The sequence below is a fragment of the Protopterus annectens genome, chromosome 7.part0 (genome assembly GCF_019279795.1).
Source record: "Protopterus annectens isolate FY-2018-M chromosome 7.part0, PAN1.0, whole genome shotgun sequence".
NCBI classification, from domain to species: Eukaryota; Metazoa; Chordata; order Ceratodontiformes; family Protopteridae; genus Protopterus; species Protopterus annectens.
The window spans coordinates 1,275,627,797-1,275,641,950 of record NC_056739.1 but is presented as its reverse complement, the minus strand read 5'-3'; the positions used below and the strand labels follow the sequence as shown (position 1 = coordinate 1,275,641,950).

Here is a 14,154-nt window from a genome sequence, read left to right as displayed (position 1 = left end):
TTTAGAGGACAATGCACACAGCTTATCAGGAAATTAACTCAAAATTTGACACACAGGTCTAGCCATGTGATGCTACTTTTCTGCATGAATGAAATTAAAAATTTGGAGTCCAGCTTCCATTTGTTGTAATGTCCTGCTTAACAGTCTACCACTATGTTCTGGGATGAGGGGATATAAAAAAGCTTGGTGATGTAACCACAATTGTGAAGACAACTTTCATATGCTGGTTATCAGTCTGCACAGTCAGTACAATACTTGTTTGCATTCCATATCACCCTGGTGTTGTACATAACAACTCTTTTGGTGCCCATGATCAGAAATAATCTGAACGCTTAGGATCAATGTCTAGGCAGTCATATCCTTCAGTCTGGCATGCTTGCAAAGCATGGCTTTATTCCCCATTCCATGGACATTCATGTACCCACCTTCCCCAGAAAAGTTTCAGGCATCTAAGGTAAGGGTCTGCATCCCCCAATAGGCTATCACACGGCTATTCTGGCTAAGCTCCACTTGCTGGCTCCACCAACATGACTATTTCCTGATGGAGAGGATAATATAAAATCATTTACTGCAAAGGTTGACTGTATTGCTACTAAACGTTATTTGATTATCACTAAAGTCTCCTCATATGCACTCTAAGGGCATGACCAAGGTGGAGGAAGACAAGCTCTTGAACCATGAGGATCCCCCTGGACAGCAAATGTGACTTTCACATCAGACCTGCAATACAAGTTTTCAGCTGGAGTTTTAGGAAGGCAAAGCTATCCCCTGTCTGCATCCAACAGAGAACTTAGGGAAGCCTTTCACTTCTTCAGAACCCTCCTGTTGTCTATCTGCAACACTGATACCTCTCCAAGCCTTTTCACACAGCTTAAACAAAAATAACCTTACAGATTAACCACTCTACTATAACTCTCAGATATGACACCAAAAATAGACATACCATCTGCGCTGTTTTGTTTTCAATAAAAATGCCACTGTTTAGCTGGATAATTCTTAATGCATTTTTGAATGGATAAGTGCAACAACAGTTTTGCCCTTCTCTTCCATTTTTCTTTAAATCTCATTTGAGCGATAGCCAAGAAAAAAGGTTCTTGTCAAGAGGTGCATCCAGCAGCTGCCCCCTCACATCCCTCAGCACAGGCTGAAGTCTTAGTCAGGCATGCCTTTGATTGCAGTCCTAGTTACCTGCTACATCACACCACCACTTAATGGCATGCTTACCAACTTTAAAAGCAGTCTGGGTCAGTCCGAATACCTTTCCTTTAAAGAGTTATCTATGATTTCTATCACCACATCCTTTACTTTTTTTTTGAGGAGTTTGCCCTGACACTTTATTACGGATTTAGTGGTAAATATCCCTGTAAGCCAATATGGAAAAAGAGTGCATTTTTCCTAGGACAATGTAAAACTCTGCTCTCCTTATCATTACGGACAGTACTCAGTCCCAACATCACTTCAGACCTCCTACCAGCTTACAGAGAAATACCTGGTGGTTCTAAGTTAACCAAGTCTCATTTCTAAGAGCTGGGGAAGACAGTATAAAAGGAAAAGTATAGAACTATCAACAAATATATGTGATGGCACAAGCAGCATAAACTCCTACATTTATTATAAGTTCCAGACTTCTGCAGACATCTTTGTACAGTATTACCAGTAACAAAGATGCATTGTATGTGGTCTGCCACAGCTCTTCACTTTGTAGTACAGATCTTGGAATCTGAAATCACTCTTGCCTCATGCTTCTTTACACAATTAATCTGATTCCTTCAATAAAAGTATCTTACAGACTTAAGCACTCAACTGCAATTTTCCAACATTAGCACCACAGGCACAGAGATGCCAGGTGAAAACTATTTTCAGCAGAATAGTTCTGAGAGCTCCACAAAGTTTTCATTAAGTTTATCCTGTCATTCAAACTTAAGACATTTACCATTGCAGTTATGAAACAGTTGCTTAAAGATCCTGGACAAATCTATTTCTAAGACTCTGTTTTTTTTTTTTTTTTGTTTTGTTTGTTTTTTTTTAACAAAAGAGTACCTGGATTGCAGCTTCATGAATAAGAGTACTACAAAAACAGCTTTCTTCTCTCCCCAAATGTGAAAGTCTTATTCATCTTCCTTTCAACATCCTGCATTAACTGCAATGTATATAAAACATGTAACTACTGCAATGTATATAAAACATGTAACTACATCTCTGACTGGGTAGCAATAACTGCAATGTCTAAATATCTGCAAAAGGACTAGGTAAGCCCCAAATATAATGAAAGTTGGTAACTGCTGACCTGTTAAATTAACAGTCTGGCAAAAACTAAGTGTACAAATTCTCTTCCAGTTTATTAATTTAACAAACTGGCAATTATCTAACTTCTTTACAATTATTTAGACATCACAAGTACCCTTCATAAGGCGTTATCCGATCAACAATAGAATTACGTGCTGCCCGCATGATGCAATTAATGCCAAACATCAGAAGGCAAACTTTTATGTTCAACATGAGAATTTAAAGTTCATTTTCAAAAGTGTGAAACGGAATACCCCATCCACATTCTGTTTCTGTCTTATAATACATTTATAGCAGTTCAGCATCTTGCTTTACACCTGTGTCCTTCCAGGAGTGTAGCTGTGAAGAGCATGACTGAAAGAAGAGCCGACTGAAAGAACTCCAGTTATATTCAGTTGCTTACCGCTTGCTCAGAGGTGACCTATGCCTGACATACAAGGCCATGTCAAACCCAGATTTGATGAACATGCTTCATCTCAAAAAATCTAGATCCCTCAGAGCAACAAGGGCGGGAGACTTGAACCTCGACACGGTTATTAATAGGACGTGCTGGAGGGATAGATTCATCACCCAAAGACTCCCTATGCTGTGGAACAAAATCCCGGTTTATGTGAGGCAGAGCACATCGCTGGCCTTGTTCAAGAGGAATCTTGACCAATGGATGGGAGATCGCAGATACACCCCAGGGGTTACCTCAGTGTCACTGCTCGACAGAGGCACAGCAAAATAATGGGCATAGTTTCTCCAAACTAAAGGGGTGGCGTAAGCCACAAAACTATGGGCTAGGCTTATAAATGCCCTCGGGCAGATAGCCTAGTATGAACCTATGAACCTATGAAAAGTTGACAACAATCAGGGTGCAGAAGACTTCCTGTCTCAGCCTTTAGCTACATCTGCATTTGCACATGTAAAAAAGGTAGCGTCTCTCTCTCTCTCTCTCTTTCCCTCCCAGAGACAAACCTTTTCCTACTAACAATGTGTTCTTGTGCATTTGAAAACAGTATGTCTTAAATGCTTGTTTTTCTGGGGGGGAGGGGTTATGAAGCAGGTAGGACCTCTTACAGTAAAAAAAAAAAAAAAAAGGAAAAAAACTAGGGTAAAACAAAACTAAGGTCACATACTGAGCAATCCGATAACAGGAATATTTAACGAATAACATTATTTATTAGGAATTACTTTAGTTGAGCTATCCAATCTGCAACTTTGCTTCACATTTCTGTACACCACTACCCATGGGTTACTGATGAATACAGCTGCCTCTTGAATCACATTACATAGACAGGCATAATGATGTGACTGCCTGACGGAGTGCAGCAGAAATGCTAAAAGATAGCTATTTTAAATTATTTGATCTGTGCCCACAAATGGCCACTGCTGATCAGCACGCTGCCACAGTAAACAAATAAAAATAACTAAAATAAATTGGTACTCTGCAATCACAAAGTAATTATTATGCATTAAACTCATTAACTGACAGTTTCATAAATTGAATAGTGTTTTAAACTTGATTTTTAAAGTTTTTGTTTTTTAAATATTGTTCAACAGGACAGTGTTTGTATGCATGAAGATGCATGTAAGGATTCTTACGCTGGAAAACAAAGTTTTAGAAAAACATTTGTCATTGGTCCTTAAAGGACAACTACACCCTGAACACACTTCCTTCCCCCAGAGTATATTTCCTCACTAGAGGAAAATCACCACCATACTAAGAAAAAAAAACATGGCTTACCAATCACTCCCACTCTGTGGCATTTCTTCCTCACTGTAAGCCATATTGTTTTTGAATGAAATCTCAATTTACTTTGGGATTGCCACGTTTCTTTCTGGCTAAAACTGGACCAAGTCTACACCCCCTGCACCTCCCATTACCCCACCCATCTCCTCCCATGTCCAGCCTACTTTCTGCCACTTCATGACATAATCATCACGTCACCCTCTTTTTTGCATTCGTGATGCCTTCTTTCTGACGATTTACTATGCTTTTCTGTAAACAAAAAAAAAAAAAAAATAGTAAATCCGCCAGTTTAACAAACTCTGATAGTCTGTTTATTTTTTTTTTGAAACAGAATAACAGAGTTTGTACACTGTTTTCTGGACTACTGGACAGTTTGTTTGACTTCTGGATACTCCAGAAAAAACAGGTAAGTGGCAATGCTATTATACTTCTTTAGGCATTTGTCTCCCTTGTGGTCATATCACTTTATCTATGGCATTTGAAAGTCTTGCCACAAAAAAAAAAAACAAACACAGCAAAGTACCCTACAGCTTTTTGTTAATTTATACCCACTGGCTATAAAGCTATTCAGGCTATAAATTCACAACTGCCTGACTCTGTATTATCACATAAAGCTGCATTCCTTACCTTCCCTCGGATCATGAATCTCTTACAGGAAAACTCCACCTCAGAACTGAAAAAAAAGAAGTTATGTACTTACCATAACGTTCCATGTGAGTTGTTCATCTCGCCTTCATTCTTTACTGATGGGCTTGGAGCCGATCCCTCAGCTCTGATACGGCCAATTGCAAAGCTCAAAGTCTTCAAATAGCTCGAGGCCAAGTCCCATGATGCACCTGTGAATTACCTCAAATCTTGTTTGCTACGTATACTAATACCATATGTCATTCTTTCACTCCCAGAGGAAGGAACAGAAGGTTTGAGTAACCAGGATAGATCCAGAATCTCGGTCATCTATCAGCCCAGGAGGGGGTAGGAGAGAGGGATGTAAGAATGAGGGTGAGATGAACAACTCACATGGAATATTATGGTAAGTACATAACTTCTTTATGTGAAATTGTTCAATCTCACCGTTCATTCTTTACTGATGGGTAGTGTCCCAAGCACCATCAATCTCGGGTGGCTCACAGGAGTATATTTCTCAGGACCGTGGATCCAAAGGAGGCCTTGTCAACTTTGTAATGAATGATAAAGGTATGAGGTTTTGACCAAGTGGCTGCTGCACAAATGTTATCAATGGGAAGTCTGGCAGAAAAGGCAGATGATGTAGAAACTGCTCTAACTGAGTGAGCTTTAAATCTTGTGTTGCAAAGGCATATTGGCAGCTGAACAGGCAAAGGTGATACAATCAGATAACCATTTAGACAGAGTTGTTTTAGCCACTGGTCTCCCTTTCCTGGAGTCTGACAATGAAACAAAAAGCTGGTCTTATTTCCTGAAATCTTTAGTTCTATCCAAATAAAATCTGAGCTGTCTGTGAACATCAAGTTTGTGCAGCATATACTCTAAATTGTTAGAATGATTGGGGAAGAAAACTGGCAAATCAATAACTTTGTTGAGATTGGTTTTAGTGCAAACTTTGGGCAAGAATGAAGGATTTGTTCTAAGTGATACTCTGTCAGCATGAAATATCAAATAGGGAGGCTTGATGGATAAAGCTTGAAGCTCTGACACTCTGCGGGCAGAAGTAACAGCTACCAGAAAGATGGTCTTCCAAGACAAAAATTTGAGATCACAAGATGAAGCTGGTTCAAATGGCGGAAGAATTATATGTGAAAGCATAAAATTTAGATTCCATGGAGAATAGGGAGATTTTACAGGTGGTCTAATATGAAAAGTCCCTTTGAGAAAGGCTTTGGATAACTTGTGAGACATGATATTCAATCATTCAAATCCAAGATGAAAATCAGAAGTAGCAGCCAATTGATCCCGAACTGCTGCTGCTGCAGCTCCTTTGTTAAAAATCATAGTCAAGAATTCTAAGATAGAGGCCATAGGAGCTTGGTAAGGATCAATATTATTTTTAGAGGCCCATATAGAAAACTTCTTCCGTTTGCTAAGATATAGCTTTCTGGTAGAAGATTTGTGAGAGAACAAAAGGATCTGTTTTGTATCATTGGAAAGGTTATGGAACCTGGCTATGATAGGAACTGGGCAGCCAAGCTGTCAGCTTCAAGGACTGCAGACAGGGATGAAGGTCCCCCGACGGGTGTGTCAGAAGGTCTGGAACTGGGTCCAGAATACAAGGATCCTCCAAAAGATGAAGTCGAAGGAAGGGGAACCAAATCTGACAAGGCCAATGAGGGGCTATTAGAATGATGATCCTTCCCAGGGATTTTGCTTTCTGTAGAGAACCTTGGGTATCAACGGGATTGGTGGAAATGCATAGAAGAGACCCGGAGGCCAATCATGTACGAGTGCATCCCTTGGGGCTTCTCTCAGAGGAGGAATTAGGGCAAAGTAGCTTCTACATTTCGTGTTCATGTGACTGGCAAAAAGGTCACAGCGAGGCTGGCCCCACCTGCGTAATATATTGTCCGCAATTTCTTTCTTGAGGGACCACTCGTGGGGCAACAAGATTGCCCTGCTCAGTTTGTCTGCTATCACATTGGATCTCCCCAGGATGTGCGTTGCCAACAGAAAGCGCTGGATGGAAAAAGCCCACTGCCAAACTCTTGAGAGCCTCGCAACATATGAGGTAAGACCTGGTTCCCCCTTGTTTGTTCAAATACCAGACCACCGACATGTTGTCTGTCTGAATCGCAATTGTACCCAGCGGAAGAGAGTCTTGAAAGTACTGCAACGCCAAAAGTACTGCTCTCATCTCTAGGACATTGATGTGCAGATGTGTTTCTTGATCGGTCCATGTGCCTTGGACAGTCTTTCCCTGAAAATGCCCCCCGCCCTATCACGGAAGCATCCGTGGTCACTGTGGCTGCTGAAGGGGGTAACACAAATGGGCATCCTGTCGTGACATGAAGTGAGGTCAACCACCACTGAAGGTCCTTTTTGCAAGAATTTGTGATCATTACAGTGCGATTCATGGGGAGCTCTTGGTAAGACCACTGAGTGAACAATACCCACTGAAGTACCCACATGTGCATACGAGCTAGTGGTATGGCTAGAATTGCTGCAGCCATCATGCCTAATACTTTCAGAACTTCTGATGCTGGTGCTTTGTCTTTTGATATCAGAATGCTGACAAAGAAGAGACACTCCTTCTATTGGAAGCCTTAGTGTGGTGGTGTCCAACTATGCCCCGATAAAAACATTATGCTGCAATGGCGACAAGGCAGATTTTTCCGAGTTGATTGCAATACCCAGATGATTGCAGAGTGACAGAGTGGACTCCTGGCCTGAATGAGTTGATGCCTGGTGGTGGCGGTAAAGAGCCAATCATCTAGGTAAGGAAACATCTGGAATCCTAGACGCCACAGGTGACCCGTGACCACTGCCATGCATTTGGTGAACACTCTGGGAGCTGTAGTGAGTCCAAAGGGCAGGGCTCAAAACTGGTAATGACTGGCTCCCAGCCAGAAGCGCAGATGATCCCTGGATGGCCTGGCCATTTTTATGTGGTCGTATGCATCCTTGAGATCTATCGAGCACATCCAATTGTCTTTCCCTAAGAAGTATAGACTGAAGCGTGACCTTCCGAAACTTCTCTTTTTTTACGTATTGGTTCAGTCTGCTGAGGTCCAATATGGGTCTTCAGTCCCCCGTCTTCTTTGGAACCAAAAAGAATCTTGAGTAAGTTCCGGATCCTGTCTGGTCTGCTGGGACTGGTTGGATGACTCTTTTTCTTAGCAACGTCTGTACCTCTATTGTTGCCTGTTACCTGTAACTGCGTGGAACGTCTGGGATTTTTCTTATGATTGGGGGTGGGTGTGGTGAATGGAATGAAATACCCACTGGAAATGATACTTTGTACCCAGCTGTCTTTTGTTACTTTGAGGCAGATGTCTGGGTACAAAGATAAGTGACCCCCGACTGCCTCCAGAGCAGGACAGTCGGGCCTCCTCTCAGAAGCACTGGTAGGGCTTCCCAGAGAAGTGATCTCTGTCACCCTGGTGTTGCGGACCCCCTCTGCCGTGAGGGTGGTGTCTTCCATTATTACCCCCGCCTCTGCCCCTGGAGGGGGGTTCACCGCGTGTGTCCTGAAAGGCTTCTTGGGTTTTTCAGAACCACATTTTTCCTCCCCTTTGATCTTTAGGGTAGGGTGGGTAGGAGTGGAAAAACAGATCCCAATGGCAGAGTCTTTCCATCCTGTTCACATCTAGTTAAAGTTTCCTTCACTTTAGGCCTGAAAAGAGACGAGCCATCAAAGGGAGTGTTCACGAAGGATGACTTGAAGGTCTCCGCGAAGGAACACAAGCGCATCCAGGAATATCTTCTAAGAGCAAATCCTGTACCCACTGCCCTACTAGTTCCATCAGCTGCATAGGATATGAGGCACTTGGATGAGCTGACAATAGAATTTAGGGTAGCAAGCTGGGCAGCAACTTTGTCGGAAGCTCCTGCAGCTACTGCACCCTGAAGAGCATCTCCCAACTCCTTAAGGAGATCCCTTTGCAACCTAGTAAAATGGGTTAAATAGTTCAGCGAACGGAGAGCAAAAGTCGCTGAACTAAACATGCGCTTCCATAATCCTGGAGTCTCTATTAGGAGGACGGATAGACGAGGAAGTCTCAGACATTTCCTTCTTGATGGCTGCAGCTACCACCATGGCATCAACAGGAACACCTTTAGTTAAGAATGTTTTGTCAAGTGCGGCTGAAATGAATTTATTAGGCCTCCTAGGGACAGGCTCCATAGTATCCGGAGACTCCCACGCCCTTCGTGAGACCAGCTACATCAGCTCATTGAAGGGCGGAGACACCCAAGAGGTGGAGGGCTGAGACCCGAAAGCCTTCAGTTGAACTGACTCATCCTCAGTAGGGCTTTAAGACTGCCAGTCACCCTTCTGCCTAAGGATCGCAAGTATCTCAGCAAAAGAGATATCCTCAAAGGGGGACCATGGGGACCCTACTGACTCATCTAAGTCAGTAACCTATGAGAGAGACTCCTATGGGGAGTCTAGGTGTTTCCTCTTTCACAATCTCTTCCTGGGAAACTCATCAGTGGGAGCCTCTGGTGAGGTCTCGGAAGAGCAGGGGGGTCACCCAATAGGGCTTCCTGAGGCTCTGGGTCTCTACGCTTGGTCAGGACGTGTGAGGCAGAAGCAGACACAGGCACTTTAGGGGAGGAGGAAGGTAGACCCAAGGTCGAGGATGTCCTAGGAGACATGACTCTCCTTCATGGCATCAAAAGCACCTCTGCTCTGATGGGAGGGAGCCGACGGATCCGAAGAAACCGGCGACACCCCCAGCACTGGGACAAGTGGGGTCCGACCCTGAGGCAGGAGCCAAGCTCATCCGAGCTGAGGCCCTGAGAGGCAACGTCAGAACCGACAAGTCGGTCCAACTGACCTCCCCGGACCCGACCAGAGAGTGTTGGCTCCTAGAGTCCTCGATAGGCACCGAAGACGTCAGAGTACACAGGGCCGAAGACACTGGAGCAAGCTTCGGCTCAGAGGGTTCCACTAACATCAGGTCTGCCTCCTCCGGCTCTGAAGGACCAGCATGGCTCGGAGGAGGAACAGTAAGAGTCGGTGTAATTGTCTTCTGCTCCGAAGACATTTGGGTCGAAGCCGATAACATTTTGGCTAATGCCAGAGCTGATAACAGCTACTGTACCACACGATCTACGTCCAGATCCGACAGGCTGATAGATGATCGAGAGGATCGTACTGAAGGTGGTACCGACTGGTGAACAGGACTCTTCTGCGCTTCGGAGACCGGTTCCAAGACTGGGGACCGGCTCTGAAAGGTAAAGACTGTCGGCTCCAAGGGCAGTGGAGCCGAAGTCGATGACTTCTTTGACTTTTTTGAGTCCGATGTCTTGGAAGACTTTGAAGACCTACTGGAACCATCCTGGTCACTCCAAGCTTCCTGAAATGAAGGCTTCAACAAGCCTCTATCAATCAGTTTCCTTTTCCTTTCCTGCAGGACCCTAGAGGAGAAGGAATGACAAATGGCACAACTGTCTTGCAAATGCAGAGCCCCTAGACAGTAAACACAATTTACGTGGCTGTATGTAACTGACATTTTCTGGCCACACTTTGGGCACTTTTTGAACCCATACTTAGGATGTTTATCTTGGTCAGCCATAACAATGATAGAAAGAAATTACTGTTACCACAAAAAAAAAACTAGGACAGTAATTTCTCACAGAAGCCTGGAAAAAAGCAGACTAAATCACACAGTAGAAAAACTCCACACAAGCCTTAAATAAAAGCAGGCTAAATCACACACACACACACAATAACAAGTATAAATGTGATATCACACAAGCAGACTATGCAAAAAAAGATAGCTGTTGAGAAACAACAACCTCATCTAAAGTAAGCAATGTTTACTGTAAATTTTAACAGTAATAAAAACTAAGCCTTATCTAAAATACAGAAGGCTAGACAGAGCACACAACAAATCTAAGTGACTAACTAAGAACTGTGACAAAGGTCACTGAAAAACACACAGCAATCGGAAAAATAAACAATAACCTTATCTAGGTTGTCTAAGGTATACTGTACCTATCAATAAAAAGCAGAATGCTAGACAAACCACCTAACTAGAGAAACTACTACTAAACTCGGCCTAAAAGAGGCTAACTAAAAATTTATAAAGAACAGTAAATGGGATGGGAAAACACACTGAAAATCTATAAGAGCTTTATCAACAATCCTAACTATCTAAATATTTTAACTAGCAAAATATTTTTTTTTGGAAAACACTAATGAAAAAACAGCTTATCTGGCCGGAGCTAAATCAGAACCTCCGATCTGTTGCAGCAGCAAACTACATCTGGGGTAATTCACAGGTGCATCATGGAATATGGACTTGGCCTCGAGCTATTTGAAGACCTTGAGCTTTGCAATTGGCCATATCGAAGCAGAGAGATCTGCTCCGAACCCATCAGTAAAGAATGAACGGCGAGCTTGAACAACTTCACATTCTATTTTTTTACTCTGTCTTTACTTCCGAGCTATGTTAAAACCTCAAAATCGCTCAGACTGCTTCTTACAACATTTTTATAGGTTTGATGCAAAATGTCAAGCAATGGGGCTTGAAATGTCAATGTGATCTTGGTTTTCTCTTTCACATAATCCATTTCAAGTTTGCTTTATATGAATCATGCTAGACATACGGAAGTAGTGGTGTATCCCCATGCTATGACATACAATGGGGTTAGTGTCAGACACTGACACCATATATCCTTTCTATAACAGGACTGCATATTTTATTTCTTGAATGGCCCTCATTTGTGTGCATCTCAGAGCTTGTTTTACAGTATACTAAGGAGTTAAACAGATGCAACCAAAACAGTAGATAAACTGCAGGCCTCTGTTTAAAGTATCTTTTAATAGTCCAAGATGAGTCCCCCAACACTTTGGTAAATGTTTTGCTACTTTACAAGAATTAGACAAAAAATATTTTCTGACATTTCTGTAAATGTCACGGACATCTTTGATAATACAATTAAGTCATCTTAAAATGCAAAGTATAAACAACAATCACTGAAAGTTTAAAGCTTAGCATTTCAATACTGTGATGCTGTTTATGTAATTTATCAAAAGAGGTGGTAACTGCCTATAAATCACTGACTAATCTAATTGCTCTATTTTGCTTAGAAAGGCATGGCTACACTGGAAACAGCTGTGAATCAGTGTAAGATGTCCTTACATTCACCACTGCAGCATTCTTAACTAATGGGGATTCCCTGCCGTGAAGCCCTCTGTCCCGCCAGTTTACAAAAGATTTCCGTTGCTTTAAGGTACGCAGAACATCACCTGCTTACTCCTTGCATAAGGAAAGGCATAAAGGTGACATTCAGCGTACCATCCTCACAACTTTTTTGCCACCAATCATAACACTGTTTTAACCATTGGTCTGTTGCATACATCCGTTTTTCTGTTTGTTAGCTTTTTTGTGCTTGGTCCTGTTGCTGGAGCCCTCACAGTTGCAGATAAGTACCCAGTTGGGTTTTTGATCACTTTTCTGTTTTGTTTAGTATTGTTTGGAGTTGATGTCATCCAGAAGGGTAAATGCCAGTGTGGGAGACTGATTCCCCATAAAGATCGTCATAAGTGTCTTTTTTGCCTTGGTGCTGCTCATGCCCATACATCTTACTCAATCTGTCAGGCGTTTGGCCCCAAATTTCTTCATAGTAGGCTTTCTTCCCTTTCTTTGTACCATGAGAACCAGCGACTTAAGCTTCTTGCTGAGGGTACTATGGATGGAACTTCCTGCCCCGAGGGTCAGCCATGTGGGAAGACGAAGGTGCATAAGGTAAGGCTGGAATCTTCCGCTGTCCAGCTTTTGCCAGTTATTTCTTCTGAGGTTATTATGCATCCAGAGGCTCACCAGGTTGTTTTGTCAGATTTTTATAAAGCGTCTAGGCTGGAGGCCGGTGAGGATATGGCAGGCAGCACATCTGATGAGGCTTTGCAGGTGTCCGTTTTGGGCGTTCAGAGGGAACCATGGCTGACTGATTCCAAGGGGTCTAATGGGGTTCTGCAGTTTCTCTTTTGGGAAGAGGGTCCTCCTGCTGTTGTGGAATGCTGTCCTGAGTCTAGGCCTTCTCAGATTTCCAGGACGGATGTCCCTTTGAAGAAGAAACAGAAAACTAACCATGTTTCTTCTGCTCCTAGGGATCCACGAAGTGTGTGGCAGGCCTTTACTCAGGGGTTATTTAATGCTTTACTGTCTTTGCAGCCTCCTCAAGGGGTTTCAGTTCCTGCTCCTCCTTGGTCCGCCTCTTCCCCTAAAAGGCCCACAGACTTCCACTCTTCTGAGGTGAATTCTGATAATGACTCCCTTGTTTATTTTGCCCAGATTCCTTCTCCTTTAGACTATGGATCAGACGAGGAGGATTCTCATACTCTTGATAATCCCTCTGAGGAAATTTCCTTTGGGGATACACTCTCCAGGATGATGTATTTTTTTCAAGTGGGACTGTGCCCAGGTTTCGGATATCCATAAGAGCTACTATGAGTTACTGCAACTGGAATCTCTTAAACCTGCGACCATTCCTCCTGTCTTGCCTGCTTTATTGGATGTCTTTTTACACTGCCTCTAAAGCTCCAGATTCTTCGCCCCCTTCTTCTAGGAAGTCTGATAGGTTTTACAGGGTGCCTGAGGATTGTTCATTTTTATTTAAATGTCCTGCAGCTGACCCCTCTGTGGTGTTTGCAGCCTCTGATAAGCCATCTCAGTTGCTTCCTTCGTCCAAGTTACTGCCTTCTGACAAGGACAGTAGGACCATGGATAGGCTGGGTAAGAGGTTTATACTTCCTTTACCATGGCTTTTTGGGCTATTATCACACCCATATTTCTAGGTATGTCTTGGCTCTTCTTTCTCAGGCCTGTCAGGTTCTTTCTGATCTTCTGGACTCAGAGTAAATCCTTGGCTCTTTCCTTGCTCGGGTCTTCCTCTCAGGTTGTTATCATTCTATCAAGTGTAGTTATGATACTGCAGATGCCTCTTCCACGGTTGCTGCCTCTAGCTCGGTTCTGAGGAGATATTCCTGGCTTTGGCTTCAACCTTTGCCTAATGACATTAATGCTAAGTTGCTGGATGCTCTTCTGGATAATATTCTTTTGTTTGGGGAAGCGGCTACTGGTTTATTTAAGTTTCTTCAAAACAAGGGGAAGGCTATACAGGAGCTTAAGCATGTCTTTGTTTCTCCTGTGCCTAAATTTCAGCATAACCACCCTTCTAAGCTGGCCTTTGTTCGTAGGCAGTCCTTCCTTCCTTCTAACGGTAAAAAGGGTGGTAAACGGACTCCTCCTGCTAAAGCCACTCAGACTACCGGGTTTCTTAAGCCTTCCTTTCCTGACAAACAGGGTGCTGTCTGATTATCCCCCCATTCCAGCCACATTCTTGTCTCTTCGCCTTTCTCTTTCTCTTCCTGTTTGGCTCCGGATCATCCTGGATTCTTGGGTTTTGTCAATCATTCGTCAAGGATACTTCATGGTCTGGATTTCCCGTCCTCCTTTTATGGGCATTCCTCAGCCTCCTTGGGAAAACTTCCT

The 14,154-nt window shown here is 43.1% G+C and overlaps 1 protein-coding gene across 2 annotated transcripts in view; it reads right to left on the bottom strand.

Annotated features, from left to right (window-relative positions):
* The window catches only part of PIAS1 (protein inhibitor of activated STAT 1), a 1,566,363-nt gene that overhangs the window by 1,271,686 nt on the left and 280,523 nt on the right, over positions 1-14,154 (bottom strand). The window lies entirely within an intron of this gene.